A 19,218-nucleotide genomic window follows, 5' to 3' on the forward strand; every position below is an offset into this window, starting at 1 on the left:
ACTATTTCGTACAGTGCCTCCTTGTACCTGGAATTCCCTGTTCCCATTGTAGTCTCTCTTCCATGTATTTGCTGTAGAGGTAGTGATGCCTCTGTTTCCTGTACTCAATGTTCCCTTTAATAACTCAGTTACATGTATTTGCTGTGTTAACAGGGGCACGATTTTCCTTGTAATTACTATTTCCTGCAAAGCTTGCCGAGGCTCTTTCTGCACCTTTGCACTCTCCAACACCACTGCACTCATGATCAGATAGGGGGAACACTTATTTTGTTTCTACCAAGTCTGTTGAAGTGTTACCTGCTTCAGTATACTTATCACTCCGGTCACACCTTAAACCAGCTGTGAGAAATAACATGTCGACTTTCAATCCAAGGATTTCCCTAAGCTACCCGGATTCCTCGTATATACTAGTACGCCCCTCACTCTGATCAAACCTTTTTAACCAGCATCTGTGCTTGATTGCTGTGTTTCTTTATTTTGTTGCTTACATCCAGCTTCAGGCCCCTGTAGATCATATGAACTCTTGTTTTTACCTCTGATCAACCTGGTATGTACTTGTCCTTCTTATGCACTAAGCAACACCTTCTAAATATTCCTCATGTGACCTGGTTTCCAGTGGCCCTAAACACAATGAGCTGATCAGCCCTAGGAGACACAGGATATTTACCTTCTATCCATCTTGTTGTTGCTTGGAAGACGACTATGGCCAAAAAAGGCACCAAAAGCGCTAATCCAAGGGAGTTATGGAGTCTTGTTTAAATTTGACATTACATTTCCATCTTCATAAAATGCTCAGCAGGAAGAATGATGATATTTCCAGGACATGCCCTAACACAATGCAGTGAACCACATGCAGGTTTCTTGGATTTCAAGGACTAATTGTTTAATTTAACATGGAATCCCTTCTGAGATAAACATGATGTCACCTTCTGCGATACCCACAATGACGGAAGGAGCTTTTGGTACCAAGGGTGGCGTATAGCTCTTGAAGAAACACCAGGATTCTCAGTGACTCATGGGTGACCCCCCTTAAGGGTGGGGATTGTTTTCAGTGACGGGACCTAAATATTTCCTCAAATTTGAATGAGTGACTGAGCATAGGAGGAAGCTCAAAATAATTACAAGCGTTCCGGGGTTCCCCCCCTGTGGAAATGTTTTAAAATAATGTGTTGAGTTGATAAATTTTGCAGCACATTTTTGTCTCAATGGTGTTAAAAACCACATAATTAACAATTGGTTCGCTAAAGAAGCATGAAAACTATCCAATACCTTTCATGATTCAGGATCAGTCATGTCTGGTGAATATTTTCAGGTTCACGGGGTGGCCAAAATATTTCCCAGAATTAGTGTGAGCGACCAAGCATAACAAGGAAGCCCAGAATAATGGGGGATGAGGGGAGCAGGGTTTCCCCTCAATAATTAAAAAGAAAAATGCCTAAAATAATGCATTTTGCAGCAACATTATTTTCGAAAAAAGAAGTAAAACACTTTTAAATTTACTTTTGGTTGCCTAGGGTAACACATGACAAAATCCAGTAAATGCAATGCCAAAATGACAGTACACTATACAGGAGCACTTTATGCTATTTTCATGAGGCTGCTTCCACCCACAACCTATCCATAACAGCTATGTTTAGTGTAAATCACTTGCATGAAGCTATCTATGCAATTGATGGTCAATGTTAAGCACATGTATAAAGCTGCTGCCTCAATCGCTGTTTCCCAGCAATGGTCACTGTAAGTCACATGCATGAAGCTGCGACACACCCTATATAGGTCTGCAGCCCCTGAAAGGGATTTTCAGTCAACAATCAACATGTACAAAGACATGCATACACACACACACACACACACTCATGCCCAGACACAAACATGCACCCACACACACAATGTAATTCATTCAGACACAAATGGCCACAAAAGCATCCAAACATATCACACAAATCACACGCACACAATGTTTTATATTCAGACACACATACACATCACTCAAAACACACTTGGGTTCATTACAAGTCTGGTGGTATTTTGGCGGTAAAAAGAACTACCGTTACCACCACTTGGGCCAGTGGATTTACCGTGGGATTACAAGTGCTGGTAGCTTCTGTAAGTCCCTATTTTCTGGAGTCCATAGTATGACATGGGGATTTTAGTGGAAGTACCCCTGCCGATTCTGATGTTTTTTTAGCAGTGATGTGGTGGAAATCCTCCAACTTACAGCAAAAGTAGTACGGTGGTAATGTGGCAGTAATGCATTGGTAACAGAGTTACCACTGCATTATCACCTTTTTTCCCACACCGCCATACTCAGAATGAGGCCCACTGTTCTACTGTTCTCACCTTAGGTCTTGTTCGCGTTGCCCAGCAGAGTGAGACACACAGGTACAGGTGCAGCATCGGCAGTCGCCAGGTGTGAAGATCCCACATGCGCAGCACCGGCACAATCCGGACGGGCTTGGACACCCAGGGCACGCCAGTGCAACAGTTGTGCATTGTGGTTGGTGCTTAGCAATCATGTATAAGGGGTGCGCTGCACATGGCTCACACATCATGCTGTTAGGGGTTGTACTTGCACTGCACCTCCCCTATGAGAGGCTTAGGGGGTGAATTGGGCACCACGGAAGATCTAGGCGAGGTGACAAACCCTCCTGCCCCCTTGGCTCCATCACTGTATCTGATTGGCATGCTCTTGAACAGAGGGTAGTGGTAGAGAACATTTCACTGTAAGTATCAATGTATTGGAACAACTGAGATCAACCTACCCATCATGCCAGTTCCAGAGCTGCTCAACAATTGGAAATAAATTTGCTCTTTTTCATGTTTCAGGGCAGTTCTGAAGTGGAGTTTTAAATAAGTTCACATCAGAGGTGCAGGCTTTGCCCAACGAAGTGTCATTTTCTTTATTTCACTATCAGGACTTTTTGCCTATCACCTTTATTCATCTTTGGATGTAGATATAGTGTTGAGCTTTGCAGCGGTCTATCCTTTACACCAATCAGTCAAGTTTGTCATCATTATGAAATCTTGTTTTCTTTTGTGATAGGAGCAGTTATCTTTTTTATGTTACATTATGTTATATTGAAAGGCTGATTAGGCATTAATCTACCATCAGGTAAGTTCCACCAGAATGGTGTAGCAGCGGTATAGAACTAAGAACAAATTCTTAAGTGAAATAATGGCAAATCCTGGAACAGCCATGTCTTTATGAGCCTTCTGAAGGTCAAGTGGCTTATGTGGTGTAAACGTTGATAGACAATGGGATATTGGGGAGGCCACCATCATCCTGGAGACTCTCCTAACTACTTTACATTTCAGAATTGGAACACAACTTCTGAGGTTGCCTGTGAGGATGCCAAATTTCTCATTAGGACATTTTTAGTAAATCTAGCGTGAGAGATACTGACTTTCTGCTTTCTTTGTTTATGGACCAGGCTTAATGATTTAAACAGAATAATTGAATCAATAGGAAGCCAGCAGAGAGGAAAAAGGAAGCCTATTAAGAGATAAACATATCCGTGAATCCTGTCATTAACGGACCACGGAGCGCATGTTCCAAAGTAAACCACAAAGTAAATGTGAATGGTCTTGAGACAGGGGCAGAGACCCAGTGTATGAAAGAAGGAGCAAGTATTGAAACAGACTTTGTTCAACAAGGGTCGATAAGCCAACATTAGGCAAATATCATTTTGTGGATAACAGAGAGAGTAACTGCTTGCAAGTCCTGGCAGGAGAATACACCAGGCAAAGCCAAGTGGTTCCAGTTCATTATAGCATTAAAGGGGATATTGATCTTTCCAGCAACAGCCCCATTACAAGTCCCACCACCGTTGAGGCCTTTCTGACCAAACCTTTCCTAGACCACAAAATGGCCACCATAGACAATCTATTGACCCAACTAACAGCACATCAGATCCAAGCTGAGACATGGTTTCAGGCTGGATTGGATCACATTTTTGCCACCCAACAAAAACCGATTTTCCGCCATGTGGTATTATAACCCTATAGATATCGGGAAGACTTGGGACATTTTTTTCTCAATTTGCGAAAGGTTGGCACAGCAATTTCATTGGGGGATGATTTAAAGACCTGGTAGTTGGGTGCCCTATTAAGAGGGGAATTGCCAAATTCATACCAACTTTTAAACCCCCAGGGGCAGCACCATTTAATGAAATCAAACAAGGGCTATTACAAAGGAGTGGCTAAACAGACATCTTTTACAGGCAGAAGTTAAGGGAAATCAAACTAAACCCAGGAGAAACACCTGTACAATTGGGTGCCTGAGTGCAAAACACCATTTCTTTATGGCTTGGGAAGAAAACTCTACTAGAAGTTTTATAAGCCTTAGCAATAGAACAGTATATTAATTCATTAGCACCTTAACTGCAGAAGTCCATCCTTCAGCTAAATAAACCTAGCCTGGCAATGGCCGTGGAAACCAGCCAGAATTATGCCAAAGCCAATAAGCAATTAAAGTCGATACACCAGCGTGAGGAGGCCAGGAAAGATCCAAAAGGTTTCTCCTGTCCTCCATATCCTGCAGGAGAAAGGACAACCATAAGAGACAGGAGTCAGGATAGCTTCTCTAAAACAGGGATAAAAGACCCTGGAAGGGGGACAACAAAATTACAATTGGCAAAGAAATTGGAGAAATAAAATCTGAAAAAGGGTGAATATTTAAACCACCCCTAACTGTGTGCTTCGCCTGTTGAAAGTCTGTGCACAGGGCTAGACAGTGGCCATTAAATAAAAATGAAGAGCCCATGAAAATTGGCTATATGACTGAGAGAGTGATAGCAAGTCAATTTCCCTGAGGAAGGATTCCTAAAGACCAGAAGAAATTATTTTTGTTGGGTTGCCTCTTTCAAAGCTTGTGAGCTTGCAATTGTAAATTTAATACTGGTTAAAACTTTAGTTAATTCTGGTAGCAGACAGACAGCAGTGAGAGCTGGCTTGATTCCGCTTGGGAAATTAGGAAAAGGAAACCCCCAAATCATTATCAAAAAGGAAGCCCTTTGCCGGGAAGCCAAAACATTAGGGGAAGGGTATGTGATGAATCGGATGATTTCATCACTCTTTTCCCAGGCGTAGCTTCTCCCCATGTGGCCAGGGGACAGCAGCCACTACCTGATCTTGCCCCTGGGGGGTGGCTATATGAGGGAGGACCACCTGGGAGGGGGCAACCCTCAAGGGGATGGCGCATTATTGGAGAAAGTCACATATCCCCTTTTCCCTTTTAGAGATGTTTCCTCCATTCCTCATTGCCTGATGGCAAATTGTAACACTCTCCCTCAAACACTTGCAATGTCTACTTCAAGTTTTCGCCAATATCACCCAAGAAATAGTATGTTAACAACTGAGATGAAGAAGAGACAGGGAGCAGTGATGTTTACTCTCAATAGGATCCAATTTCAGCTTCCTCAGTATCATACAACGAACAATGTGGCAATAACTGACACGAGAAAGAGGGATGAAGCAATGAAGATGACTAACACACCAGTCTAGTCTTTGAAAATTTGTCAATTTTTTTATTTGTATTATTTGAGTTAATTGATTTAACAATTTTTGCAAACATACATTCAACATCACTTACTCCTCTTGATCCAGTGCCAAGATGGGAAACAAAAGCATTTGACATCACTGTGTCCTCTTCATCCAGAACAAAGAAAAAAGGAAGCCACAAAGAAAAACTGCATGGAAAGAGGAAAATAGGAGAAGAACCAAAGAGGAGAAAGTAGGAGGTTGAGAAAGGAGATGAATAATTCGTGACAGTGACCCTCTCACAGTCTCTTAGACATCTAAATTTCAGGCAAATTTAAGATGATAGACTTCATCACGGAGGTTACAGCAATAGTTGTTCTAGTTTTTTCTCCACAGATGAGTGTCCTCCAACAATCCTCTATGTTCATTGTTTTATGTTCATTCAGTATTGGGGACAGATATAACTCTCTCAGAGATTCCCATCTTAAGACATCAACAGATGTTTGATCGACCAGTCTCTTCAGATGGTACACAGAACCGGCAAGTTTTGACAGTAGATCTTCCTTGAATGTGGTTAGTTTGATTGGTTTTTAACAAGCTCAATCTCATTCTAAGAAAGATTTCTCTGGAGGCCCTGTCTGGGAATTTCTTTAATTAGTCAATCATGTTAGGAAGTTTAAATCGGCAACAGCTGACATCAAGGAGAGACAGCTGCAGAGGCTTTTTGGTACCGCGACCTGTACTGACACCGGTCAGAATGCTGAAGGAAAGCATGCTGTGGGAAGTGGTGTGGAAGCAAATGCAGATAGCACGAAGAGGAACAAGAGAGCAGGAAACCCACAGTCTGAGAGTACAAGGCAGCGGGAAATGTGCGCAGTAAAGTGGGACATGGCAAAGACACAGTGGCTAATGGGATTCACACTGAGCCAGCAGATTGGAGGGCACAGAAGCCAAGAAATGTGAGAGATGCTGGAAGCACCCGGTAAGCCCTGGGAAGACATACGTGTTACCAGGTTGCCAGAAAGTGTGCACTGTTTCAATAAATGAACGCGAGAGAGGAAAAAGGAAACCACTGATGAGATTAACATATTTGAATCATGCCACAAATGGACCGTCCATATTCCAAAGTAAACCAAAGTGAACCACAAAGTAAATATGAATGGTCTTGAGAAAGTGGCAGAGACCCTGTGTATGAAAGTAGAAAGTATTGAACCAGACTTTTTCAAACAAGGGGCGATAAGCCAACATTGGGCAAATATTTTGTGGATAAAAGAGAGAGTAACTGCTTGCAAGTCCTGCCAGGAGTGTATACCAGGCAAAGTCAAGTGGTTACAAAGAAATTGCAAAAAAGTGTTTGGAAAACTGTATAAAGGTCCTGGCAGGAGAACATACCAGGCTAAGCCAAGTGTGGGGAATAAAGTGAAAGATGACACCGAATACATGTCAGGAGAGTATACCAGGTGAAGCCAAGTGTCTGTAAAGAAACTGCAAGATTGACTAGAAGTCCCGGCAGGAGAGTATACCAGGCAAAGCCAAGTGTATGTAAGAAACTGAAAGAGATTGCATCTAAGACCTGGCAGGAGAGTATACCAGGCAAAGTCACATTTTTGACAGTAAAATAATGATCTCAAGGAAGATACCCTTGAGATTGGTAATGGTTGTAAAGGTGGAAAAGAGCCTGGCAGGAAAGTATGCCACGTGATCTGCAAGTCTGGGACCCGCGCCAAAATTGTAACAGTGAAACGAGAATCCCAAGGAAGACACATGCCCTACAGATTTTGAATTGTTTTGAATGTAAAGGAAACCCTGGGGAAGTGAGCCATTTCCTTGAGTGCTTTGAACCCACTAAGAGGAGAGATGTAACCTTGTGCGGTTAAAAGGACCTTGGCTTATTCTTTATTGGAACTTTGCATTTTGTTTAAAGGAATCTGGGAAGAGGAGCCATTCTATGGAACTGTGAACAGTATCCACTTGGAACCTTTTGGTTGGATTTACCCTTTTTGTGTTGGATCTGAACATTTGTGCACTTTGAGAACAAGAGACAATATCTTCACAACTTTAGAATTAGTTTTAGAGTGTGAGGGCCAGAATAGGATTTTAGACACATATTTTGCTTTCAATATTTGGGCAAAGGATATACCCATTAGTCTTGGTTGGGGTACGGAAATGCCTCCTAGATTAGGGATAGTGGGACATTTTCCAACCACTTCAATACTTTAAGTAAAAGTTTATGACCACAATTATAAGATCTACGTGTCCATGTCTCATTTCTGGCTCCTCACATTACATTTTAAGGAATCTAAATTATCTCTCAGATGTGGTGATAAATGTAGTGATAAGGGTATAGCAGATTAATTCCTGCCACTAAATCAGCCACTTTCTCAAAGATGTTGACAGAGAAACCAGCCGGCCGGGACAGTAGCAACAAAAAGTATGTTTGGGTTGGGCATTGATTGAAACAAAGATGATTCACATCCACCCAGTTCTGAGTGAGACAACATTTGTTTTTTATAAACATCTTTACAGACCAGTGCTAGATCACCTTGGTTTGTATTGGGTGGTTTTTGCATAGCAATTTGTGACCAGATGCAATTAAATTGAAGTTAAGGGCTTTTACAGGATACTGTACCCCTGAAAAACTCTCATGCATATGTTTGCTAGCAGCCGGGTCAAGGGGGTTGTTTGCAGGGACAGCTGGAGAGGCATTCTTTTAGGACTTCCCTAACTGGGTTCACTCTTACTTCTTCTCTCGTATGTCCATAGTCTTATCATATTCTCCCTGCTCGAATGTGTTCCTCTACACACTTCGTGGTCTTGCCTAGAGAAACCTGACCCATCAAAACCTTTCAGGGACTGTCTGGACACGTGACTGCTCTCCTCCTTTTGCTCAGTCCCATCTCCACCACCTGATGTTCTCAGCTCCATTTCTAACGGTTTCAGTTCCTCTACTTTGCACAATCTTCACCACTTGATGGTGGTTATTGTGAGCAAACTTACTGAGCTGCAGAATGGCTTTTAGAATACAATAGCATAGATACTGTGCTGTGACATGGTCAGCTCACTCTGTTTGAGCACCAGTTTGTGGTTGGAAAGTGGCAGAATGATCAATCTGGTAACTCAGTTCTTCTGAGTGGGCAAGCCAAAACTCAACAATGAACAGGGTTCCAGGGTCCAAGACCCTATTGTGCAAGGCATGAAGTTGTACAAACTGTTACAAGAAATCACCACCCTGATGTCCTACACCCGCAAAACTGAGAATTAAATGAAAAGCCCCATCTTTAAATGTAATTGCTTTTTTATAACATGCCTACTTGAGTTTGGTTTCTAAGCACTGATCCAGGATTCGAATCTCTTGTTCTGTGTGGTCTTGCTTTCAAAACCAGCACGTTGCCCCTGTGCTATCCTCCCTTCACGGAATAGGTGTCAACAACTGTCCAGACTATAATGTTTTTGTAGGATGGGTTAACACTGTGATAAGGTCCATATAAAACAATCGCCCAAGACCTATCAGCCACCTCCAAAGGTTGTAAAAAGCTACCGGGTGGTTGCTGAGCTTCCTTCTGCTTTGCACACACTTTGCTGTCTTGGACATAGTTTCAATGTATTTTCCTAGAAATGCTACCAGATTCAACCTTCAACTACCTCCTTCCAAATCCTGTTTTGCCAGGGATAGACACATAGCTTTAAATAGAGGCAACATTTGAGCTGTGTGTGGTATGTAACTGACACGGGTATGTACACTTAATCTTGAAAGTACAAAAGACATTCTGGAATAAGTTAAAGCTCTTGGTGTTGTTTAATGGGCTCGATGACTTTGGCTGCTTGAAGAGATGCTGTGGGTTGTTTTGTTAGGCTCAACAGAGCTCAAATGGTGGTTAAATGAATGAGCTGATGAATAGGTAGGGGCTTCACTGGGTCAGTGGACCAGTGACTGGTGCGAGAACAAGCACCAGCCATGAGTTGTATTTTCACAGGACAATAGCACAGCATATAGTTAAAAAGATTCAAAAACAACATCCCATGGGCATGCCATGCTGAGCTTTGAGGCCTTTGTCAGGAATATTACATTTGTGTGCTCCGTGAGTACTTCCACAAGGTGTTTGCTCCTTCCAGGTGATGGTGCCATTGAGTAAACTAATTCTTGATGACAAAGAGCACAGATTGTAAATGTTGTACACTGCTAGGGTCAGGTTTCTCAAGTGATAGGGCATGAGGTGTAGTAACCAATCTTCTCCGTTTGGAGACAACACAGTTCCAAGGCACAACTGGAAGCATCTGCTTCCAGTGCAAACAGCTTGCAAGCATTTTTTTTTTAAACAAGACCATTTCTAAGCAGAAGGCATTCTTGAGGCTATCGAAACATTCGAGCGTGGAACGATCCCAAAAGAATGGAACAGTCCTCCAAGTAGTCTGATTAAGTGGTTGCACCAATGGAGAAATGAATGTTACATATCACCTGTCAAAGCTGTTGAATCATAAGAATCTCTGAAATTCTGTGAGTTTGGTGGGTGTAGGCCAAGAGGACTTGTATGTTCGGAGGGACCAGTTTTACCCTTTTGGGGGTCAGGAAGTATCTTAATACTCCACTTCCCTGGTGTGGAACTGATATTTTGCCACCTTGGCATAAAGGGAAACTTTCCATAATCAGTGCAAAACATACTGCATGTGACAAGATGTTCTTTTAATAGTGGAGATAAGTCTGCTGTCAAGATATACATTCATTAAAACTCCCCACAAATCATGAAACACACTGGTGATAAAGTGCTCAAGCTTTGCAGGGGCACTGTAGAGACAGACGGTCATGACTGTTTACACAAAATGACTATGGGCCTCATTACGAGTCGGGCGGTAGGGGATACCAGGCACCGGTAAGGAGACCGGTGCCGGTAATCCCCTACAGCCCGATTCCGAGGTCCCCTAACGGGGACCACGCCGCTAATTACGGGCCTGCCATTAGCAGGCCCGTAAATAGCGCCTTCCCCATTACCCGCCAGGGTCGGACTAGACCGGTAAGTCCCCATTGCACCACACCGGACTCGGTCCCGTTATTGGTGGCAGTCATGGCGCAAATAGCGCCATGACTACCACCAATCTCGGAATGAGCCCCTATGTTTCATCTTAAGGTTGGCCTTCCATTTGTCTTCTTTACGAATATGCACCATGTTGTATGCTCCCAACATGCTCTGTTTGGTAAATCATGATGCATCTTACTTGCTCAATTAAATCAGGGATCTAATTTAATTCCCTATAGTCGATATGCAGTAGAATTATTCTTCCCCTTAGAAATAATGTAGACAGGTGAATGCAGTGTTTCATTTATATAAGTGTTGAGAGTGTGCTACCCCTCCAGGGACAGGAAGTAGATCCATCTATGCAGGATTCTCTGATGTGGTACTAGGCAGATCCAGCGGTCATGTGAGCAAAGCGGAGGTAGGTTGTCAATTCCCATAAGTGAAAAAACATCAGCAAAAGTGAGCTATTCCATCAGTATCTGATTGGTTGAGGTTGCTACTTTAGTGAGTACAGCAGCTATCGCGGAAATCCTTTGAGTGGTTCCAGGAGCCTGGAAGACTTGTTTGACAGTGTTGGGTTGGAAAAGTCACTTGCAGTCGGGGCCAGTTGATGCTGGGATTGTGATGAGACAAGCAAGCAATTCTGAGGGCTGCAGATATAGATTGAAATTGGACAGTAGAGTGGATAGTACTGGCTGCGGTTTCTGGAACATGGGAACTCTAGAATGACCAAAGGTGAGTTTGCCTTTAACTTCGAGCTTTGGCGTTTCATTAAAATGATATTTAGCATTCACATATGATGAGTCCTTTATTTTCACAATACAGAAATATATTTTTAATGCATCTTTTATTCCTTTCCCTGTGAGAAAGCAGATTGCGGAGTTGATAAAATTTCCAAATGCAAGGGCTCAGACTCCTCAGTGACTATTGGTATTGGAGGCCCAGATGAGCCAATGGTAAATGGGCAATGCATGGGATGGTCAAATGCTTTCTTCTTGTAGCAGAGTGCAATCGAAGAGTGCTACATTTGTAGCAGCTTGGTCCAGGAAATGAGGTTCAAGAAGGATATCACATCTTTTTGGTGCTTCCTGCAGTGGGCATAGCCATTTACCAGCTTATTTCTTCAATAGTTCGAGAGCATGTAGCGCAAGAACAGAGTGCTATAGTTGTAGCATTGATCCTGGAAACGAGGGTTGAAAAGGATACTGAATCTTTTCCATGTTTACAGCAGTGGGCAGAATAATTTACCAGCTGAATTCTTGATCAGCCAGAGAACGTGTGGCACATGCACAGTGTGCGAGATCAGAGTGCTTCAGTTGTAGCAGGCTGAAGTACTGGTACGACCCTAAAAGTGGTAAGTAAAAAAACAAAGCATGTGGCTACGCCTACTGGGTTGCATGTGATAAACTCGCTGTGAAAAAGTTGGCAGGTTGGCAACTTTTTTCCTGACCCTTACAATTCTTTCCAAATGGTGGCCATTTTCATGGCGACAGTATCACTGGATACCACCTAGAGCAGTGGAGCGAGTATTCTCTGGTACATTGTGTAATGAAGAAATACCAGGATATGTGGAGGCTGTCAGGGTGTGCAATCAAACCCTTATAAATAAAGAAACATCGAAAACTAAAATATGAGACTTTCTGCCACTGCCACTATAGCAGTAGTACACTATGGGAAACCAGCTCCCTCTGTGGGGAGTAATGGGCAGGAATACACTGTTTCTCTACTCCAGCCTTGCATAAATCTTTCTGGAATCCCTGCTTTGTTTCACGCACCTGAAAACTTTTCTGCTTCCCTAAACTCTAACGCTACTGGGCACCAAAAGGAAATTGTGAACAAGGAAGGCAATTACTCAATGTAGGATAAATCATATTCAGTGCTAAGTGGTTTGCTTGTGATTAGAATTTTCATCTCTAATTCCTTAGATCCGTTATCGCCAGAACCTAATAACTGAGTCTCAAATTAAATCTAAGCATAAAACTGCATCTTATGCTCGCTTATAAGGTTGGATGATAATATCATTGCTAAAGGTTAAAACCCACATGTCTGCTTTAAATTCTATTGAAAATATCATAAAAAGACTGAGGATACAGGTGAGTTAGCAAGGGATACATTTGGCAGCATGGTATACATTTCACCTTTGAACTCTACTGTCTTACTTGATACCTCTGATGCTCCTCTGAAATGATGTAAAGTCTAAAGATATGAACTTGAATCCAGAAAGATCTATGCAATGAAACAAAAAGAACAAGTTTGCTCAGCTGTATAGAGGTTCCTCAAGAACGGTTCTGGGTGCCTATCAGCTTCCTTCTTCTCTGGTAATGGCACCACAAAAGGTTTTTTAGTCACTTTGTCTATGCTCCAGTAACAACAAACCTTTGGTTACAGATAATGGAACAAAGAAAAAAGAGGAAAAAAAGCTGTTGGTAATTTATGGTCCAATGCATAGTAGGACTTCGTTCATTATTCCTTCTTCAAGCTCAAGTGTGTCGGTGGCAAAGAAAATAAACATCAACTCTGAGAGTGTGTAAATCTAGGTGAATGAGATTCTGTCCTTTCCTAAAAGCATTGCTAGTGATTTTGAAGCTTCTGATCTAATACTTTATTGAGCTGTAACACAATGTACTAGGCGTAAACAAAATCGGCCTCATTACGGGTCTGGTGGTAATCTTGCCGGTGCTACCACTGGATTGCCGCTGGACTGTAAATATTTATCGGCACCTGACTTCCCAGTACCACCGGGAGATTACAACCGCGGCGGCCCAGAAAGTCAGTCACCGGTAAAATATAAGTCCCCATTCCCATAGAGTCCAAAAGGACTCTATGGAAGTGGGGACACGGAAGCACCGGCACCGTTGCTAACGGTGCCGGTGCTTCTGTGACCGGTCTACCTTCCATGGCCGCTGTGCCCGGCAGAATCAGACCAGATGAGTACGGCGGCTCCGGCAGGCAGACCTGTAATATGCTGGTCAGGAAACAACTGCCCAATGTTTCTTCTTCCAAGTGATTAGAAACAATAAATATTTGTGGTGAAAACTGTGCTGCCAGAAGTCTGGTTGTTGCAATAAAGTTAAATTTCCTTTGTGGAGATGACTGCATACACTTTAATGTGGGCTGGAAGCTGTTTTGAACAGAACTCCTAAAAAGATTTTAAATTGTGGTAATGTACTGGCTCTTTTTCGAGAGGTGCCCCAATTACATTATATAAATTCCAATGACATTGATTTAATTGAATTTATAGACATTACTAGAACTGACGTTGTCTGTATTCATGTTAATATGAGCCTGATAGCAGAATTGTTAATTGCCCAGTAGGAAAATCTCATCTATTTGGGCTATAAACTGTTTCATTCCAATTCGTATTGTTCAAGAGATACAAGACAGCTAACAAATCAAACATGACATGGTTTAGTGATCTTAAAATGACAAATAATATGAAGTATGATTTACAGATTTGTTGCCTTAATGGTAGCTCAAGAAACCATACAGTAAAAAAACTGAGGCGAATCAGATTACATTGACTAAGATTGATTGGTCCTGGCTGGCAACTAAATTTGATATTTAAGTAGCCCATGTTAAGCAGGTATAACTTTTAACACATGTAGTCCAAAAATGTGTTCTTGTAATTCCTGAGGCCTCAACAATCGTATATGTTGCAATATAGGGCACCTTAGTTTACTCTATTTGGTATACTATTGAAAAATGCCTGGTTGGAGACTCCCCCAGTTCTAGATGGCTATACATTATTTTTACATCCTGAACTCAATGGCCCTACGGTCGTCTAGCCAGGGGTATACTTATTGTCATTAGTCATTAGTCATAAGGGCCCTCACTCTATTTAGTATTGCAATCCAAGGTATTCTAGCAATAAAATGATCAGATACTGCCTTAACGAATGTGGGTATTTTGATTATAGTTAATATTTATTGCAACCCTATGCAAGTACAACTGGAACATTTAATTTGCGATATTGGTTAAGCCCTGCATCTTGAGGTTTGTCCTAATGTATTCAATGGCACACCCTCGCACCCCTATGTATTAAAGGGTGATACAAAAATGTGGGGTCTATGCTGTGCTAAATTTGTTTACATATGGGAGCTCGAAAAAGTGAATGGAAATGTACAAGGGGGTATTCCTAGTAGATTTGCATGATCTCCAAGAACATCTTCCACCTTAATAGATTGCATCTTTCATGTCTTGTGCTTTATTTGATTTATACAGTGAGTTCAGACTACTCATTGAGTTATCATAATATGTTACAGGCACAATTTCACATCCACGTATTCATAGTAAGGAGTTGTGGGGTCCTTGTAATCAATGTAGGTAGAAATCAGGTACATTTGGAAACCCGCTCAAATAATGAATACTGAATACTGATCTTGCTATTTTTGTAACTCACTCTCCAAGGAGAATTTATGGGACAATTTGTCGCCAGATAATTGTGCAACTATTTTTGTTAAAACAACTATGTTGTCTCAGTCCAGACCACCGGTGACAAATAGAATTGGCCCTGCATCTTGGTATGGAACCTTTGATCCCATTATGCAGGATAAGAAAAGATCTCTATGGCTAGAGATTGGATGATATAAGATCAGTTGTGGAGCTGAGTAAAACAGAGAAAAAGCTTGCAAAAAAGCTAAACAAACTTCTAAACATTTGGTAAAGTAAAGGCATTACAGATATATGTCTAGTCCAAGGATCAACGAGGGAATGTTGACTGTTGTATTTAATAATTGTACACACAATTTTTGGGAGCTTATTAATAATGAATGGATCAGAAAAAAGTACAAGCCAAACCAATTTCTGATGCAAAATGGTGTTTTCATTTCCAAGACTTACATTCTGCTGCCTGGAACAATTTACAATCTCTACATTCCCTTGTAGTAACTTGGATGTTAAATTGTAGAATTGAGGATATTGGGGATATTGAGGCTAATATTAAAACCATGAAACCATGAAGAGCTTGCAGACCTGTCAGTTTAGCCAGTGTTATGTTGAAGCAGTCGTCCACCTTATGGGCTGATATGCCGAAATATCTGTGTATTCACATAATAGCCAGATAAAGTTTCTCTGAATCTTGGCAATTTTCTTAAATAGTCCCAATATTCAAGAAGATATATCTAATACTAAGAAATATAGGCCTATCTTAATGTAGTTAGCAACATTATTATATAAAATATAAATATAAATGGATTTATGTTGAAGTAATTCAAAATAAAGCTTTAGCCAACACAGGATCACCAGTACGTGCTGCCTGCATTTGTCTGGTGGCATCTTTGGATAGCATCAACAGAGCCATTGTATTAGCTAAGCTTGCCAAACAGAGAATTCTGCATGGTCTCTTGAGTATTTCGGTTGCACTTTTAGAAACACAAAAAATCAGGCAAGATTAGATCATAGTGGGCCTATTTCTCTACAATACCTACAGAAAGAGGTCTCAAACAGGGCTGCATATTGGATCCATGCATTTTCAATCTGTTTTTCTATGATTTAGGAGAAGTTTCATCAGAAATAGATAATTTCCGCCTCCCCTATGCCTGCTTCAAACACCTCGGTTAGCTCATGCAGACAATTTGATGTTACTGGATTATACGCAAATCGGCTGCAGTGTTCAAAAAAAATTATTCAAAGCAGACCATGAGTTTGAATTCAACCCTGAAAGATCTAAAGTAATAACCTTTAGAAGAACAAATACATCTGCACATTTTGCTTGGTATATATTGCTGAAGGAAAGCTAGAGCAGGTTTACAAATTGACTTATCTAGGTTTCAGTATTTATAATACTGTTTCTTTTAGAGCACAGTTTATAAGACCAAAAGCTAAGGTTACGATGTTCTCAGCCTATTTGAGAAGAGTTATCCAAACATGTAGAACATTCTTTATGCTGCCCCTAATTAAGTATAATAACATGAAAATGGTCCCGGAAATTTTATATGGCCTGGACACAGGTGAACCTGGACTTATTCTTATATTAAGTAAACTAGAGGGAATTCTGCAGGGATGGGTATTGTCATTGCCCAATTGTATTCCTATTTCTGTCACTAGGTATGAGTTAGGGCTGTTACCATGGTCAAAAATGATTAAATGAAAGCATTTACAATTGTATACAAATATTCTAGACCCTTTAAAAGCCCCCCTCGATAAATGCCTTTCACAAGAAGTATCTAATAAATCATCTAGAGTGTTAAATGAGTTTGATCAGAATTGTGTATACATCCTAGAGTTTGTGGGGGCTGACAATGAAATGTTCATAACTAATCAGTTGAGTTTAATGACAAAGTTGTGGGTAGGAATGATGCCTTGGTATTGAATTCAATTACCCACATTTTCTGGAGGGAGAAATCAATTTTTGAGATGTAGGCTTAACTTGTTAACCACTAAGGAGATTCTGAGTACAAGAGCGGGTGAGTTAATGTGGATAGTGTATGTTGTTATTGCAACAATAAGTTGAAAGTTTAGTCTTTGTTGCATATACGTGTTCAATGCCCTCTTTTGTATGAATTGAGGAATAGTTATTTTAGTACATTTGTCTCATGTTTCAATAAGATGGATCAGGAAGCCTTTTGGAGATGCATTTTAGCTGTTAATCAAATTTCTAAACTTGGATTTGTTAAAAAACGTTTTAGAATCACAAGAAGTATTGATGTTGTGGTATGTATGGATTATGTGAAGTGTATTTAATGTTTATATATTATATATATTTAACGACCTATATTTTTTATTTTTGCATAAGGTTTATTTTGAACATTTACACAGAACTTTCATTCCGACTATTCATCCTGAATTCAATGATCAATTTGGAGTATGAATTTGATAAACTCTTCCATCGATGATGGTCAATGAAGGTTATACATGAGCCATGGTTTCATAGATTTCGTCCTGAAGCCCATATTAGAAAACTGTGATTTAATATTCCACAGACTAGATAAGATCTGAAACTAGTATCTGTAAGAGTGCGGTATAGGCCATTATGCCTCTTCCAACCAGTTTCAGTGTGAGCATTTCAACTCCTTTTGCCTAGGACAGGGAAGGTATAGCACATATATTTTTGAACAATGCTCTGAATACAGAGTAATTCCCAAGAATTGGGTCATCTCACTAAGTAATCGGGTGGCCCAGATCGGACCATCACTATAAGAGTGCTCTGGTGGTAGTAGATTGTAGTCAGCCTATCTATTTGTGGAGGTGGACCGGTTGTGGGGATAGACGAACGAGAATCAGAGGCTTTGGCCTTTAACCCCCCCATCCCCCGCCCCTCCCATAATCACTATTTATCCTATTATCCGAGCTGGCAAAGCTAGGATAAATGACAGAATCACACATAGCAGAGGTCTGAGAGTGCCCATGTTATATGTCTACTTAAACTTGATTCAACAGAGGCATTCATTGTCATAACTCAGGGGAAACATCCGTCCATTTGGGTGCAGAGAATGGCCTTGCAAACTGTCAGGCATTCAGTTACCAATACCACACAGCAACTGATGTGAGCTGAGCTGACCCACATACTTCCCAAACACTCCTCAAGGAGATAATGAGGTGTGTTGAGGAGGCCAATGGGGCGAGACCACCTTTTACAGGGCAGGAGTAGACAACTTCTCTTTGGCATGCAGCATTGAGGCAAGGAAAGGTGAGGCGAAAGCACAGTGGAAAATCAGTTGGACTGACAAGAGCGTTAAGGAATAATCAGTTAATGAGGTTGCCCACAGTCACCACATGACCCGTGTGCTCGGACTCTCAATAGATTACAGGTTTACCAATGGCAGATAGTCTGGCAGCAAACAACACAATAGGAAGGAAGTATAGACAGTGACGTAAGGGAACATGAGTATGAAGAGACAGATTTGGCTGGAAACTGCAGCAGATGTTGCATACTGTATGCATATATATGCGTTGAAGCAAAGATAATACGCATACTCCTATGTGAATTCATACCTATTGGCTTTGCCATGTTTTAATTGCAAGACATGTAGAACACACAAAACACATATGAAACCATTTCAATTGCATTTGACACTGATTGGATTAAACACATGCCAGCTGCAAATGACATGTGGAAAGCTAAAACATGGCTGGTAGCCTTGTTACATCTAAATTACATTGTGTTGTTATTTTATGTACTTGCTCAAGATGGAATTAAGAAGTGCTATTGTATATCCAATTCAACTTAGCAATTGTTGTTGATTTTGTATATATTCAGATGTATTCATTTATACGAATGTAATGAATGTGTTTTTCTTTTTTGATAATGAGTTTGAAAGGTTGATTAATCAGCCAACCAAATAAAAAAATATGTATACATTTTGTTCTATGTTCTATTTTTCTATAGGGACGAATCCAGTGTGTGCTCTCCTGCTCCTTTGGCTATTACTTCAATGCTCCTAGCCAAAGCTGTTTCAAAGGTGTAACACAGCCTGTAACCCTTGTAGAGTTTTGTTCTAATGAGAGGGTTTTCCGTTAACCAGGTACTCTGCGTGCTTCATTTCAGAATCTTATCTGTGATGCCATACTCTCCTACTACATTCCATTGGCTCACTTGCCAGTTCACTACATTCAAGGACAATATTTCCTCTTCCCCATCAGAGTACAATCTGGTATGTCTCAGGGTCTCCAGATTGTCTTTGATGTCCCGCAGCACTCATTCTGCACACCAACAAGACCTGCCTCTGACCTCTCTGTTAGCAGACTCGGCTTTAGCAGAATACTGTTCGGCAATCAGCAGGAGGGGATC

This window comes from Ambystoma mexicanum, chromosome 4q (genome assembly GCF_040938575.1).
Source record: "Ambystoma mexicanum isolate Mex_15411 chromosome 4q, UKY_AmexF1_1, whole genome shotgun sequence".
Lineage (NCBI taxonomy): Eukaryota > Metazoa > Chordata > Amphibia > Caudata > Ambystomatidae > Ambystoma > Ambystoma mexicanum.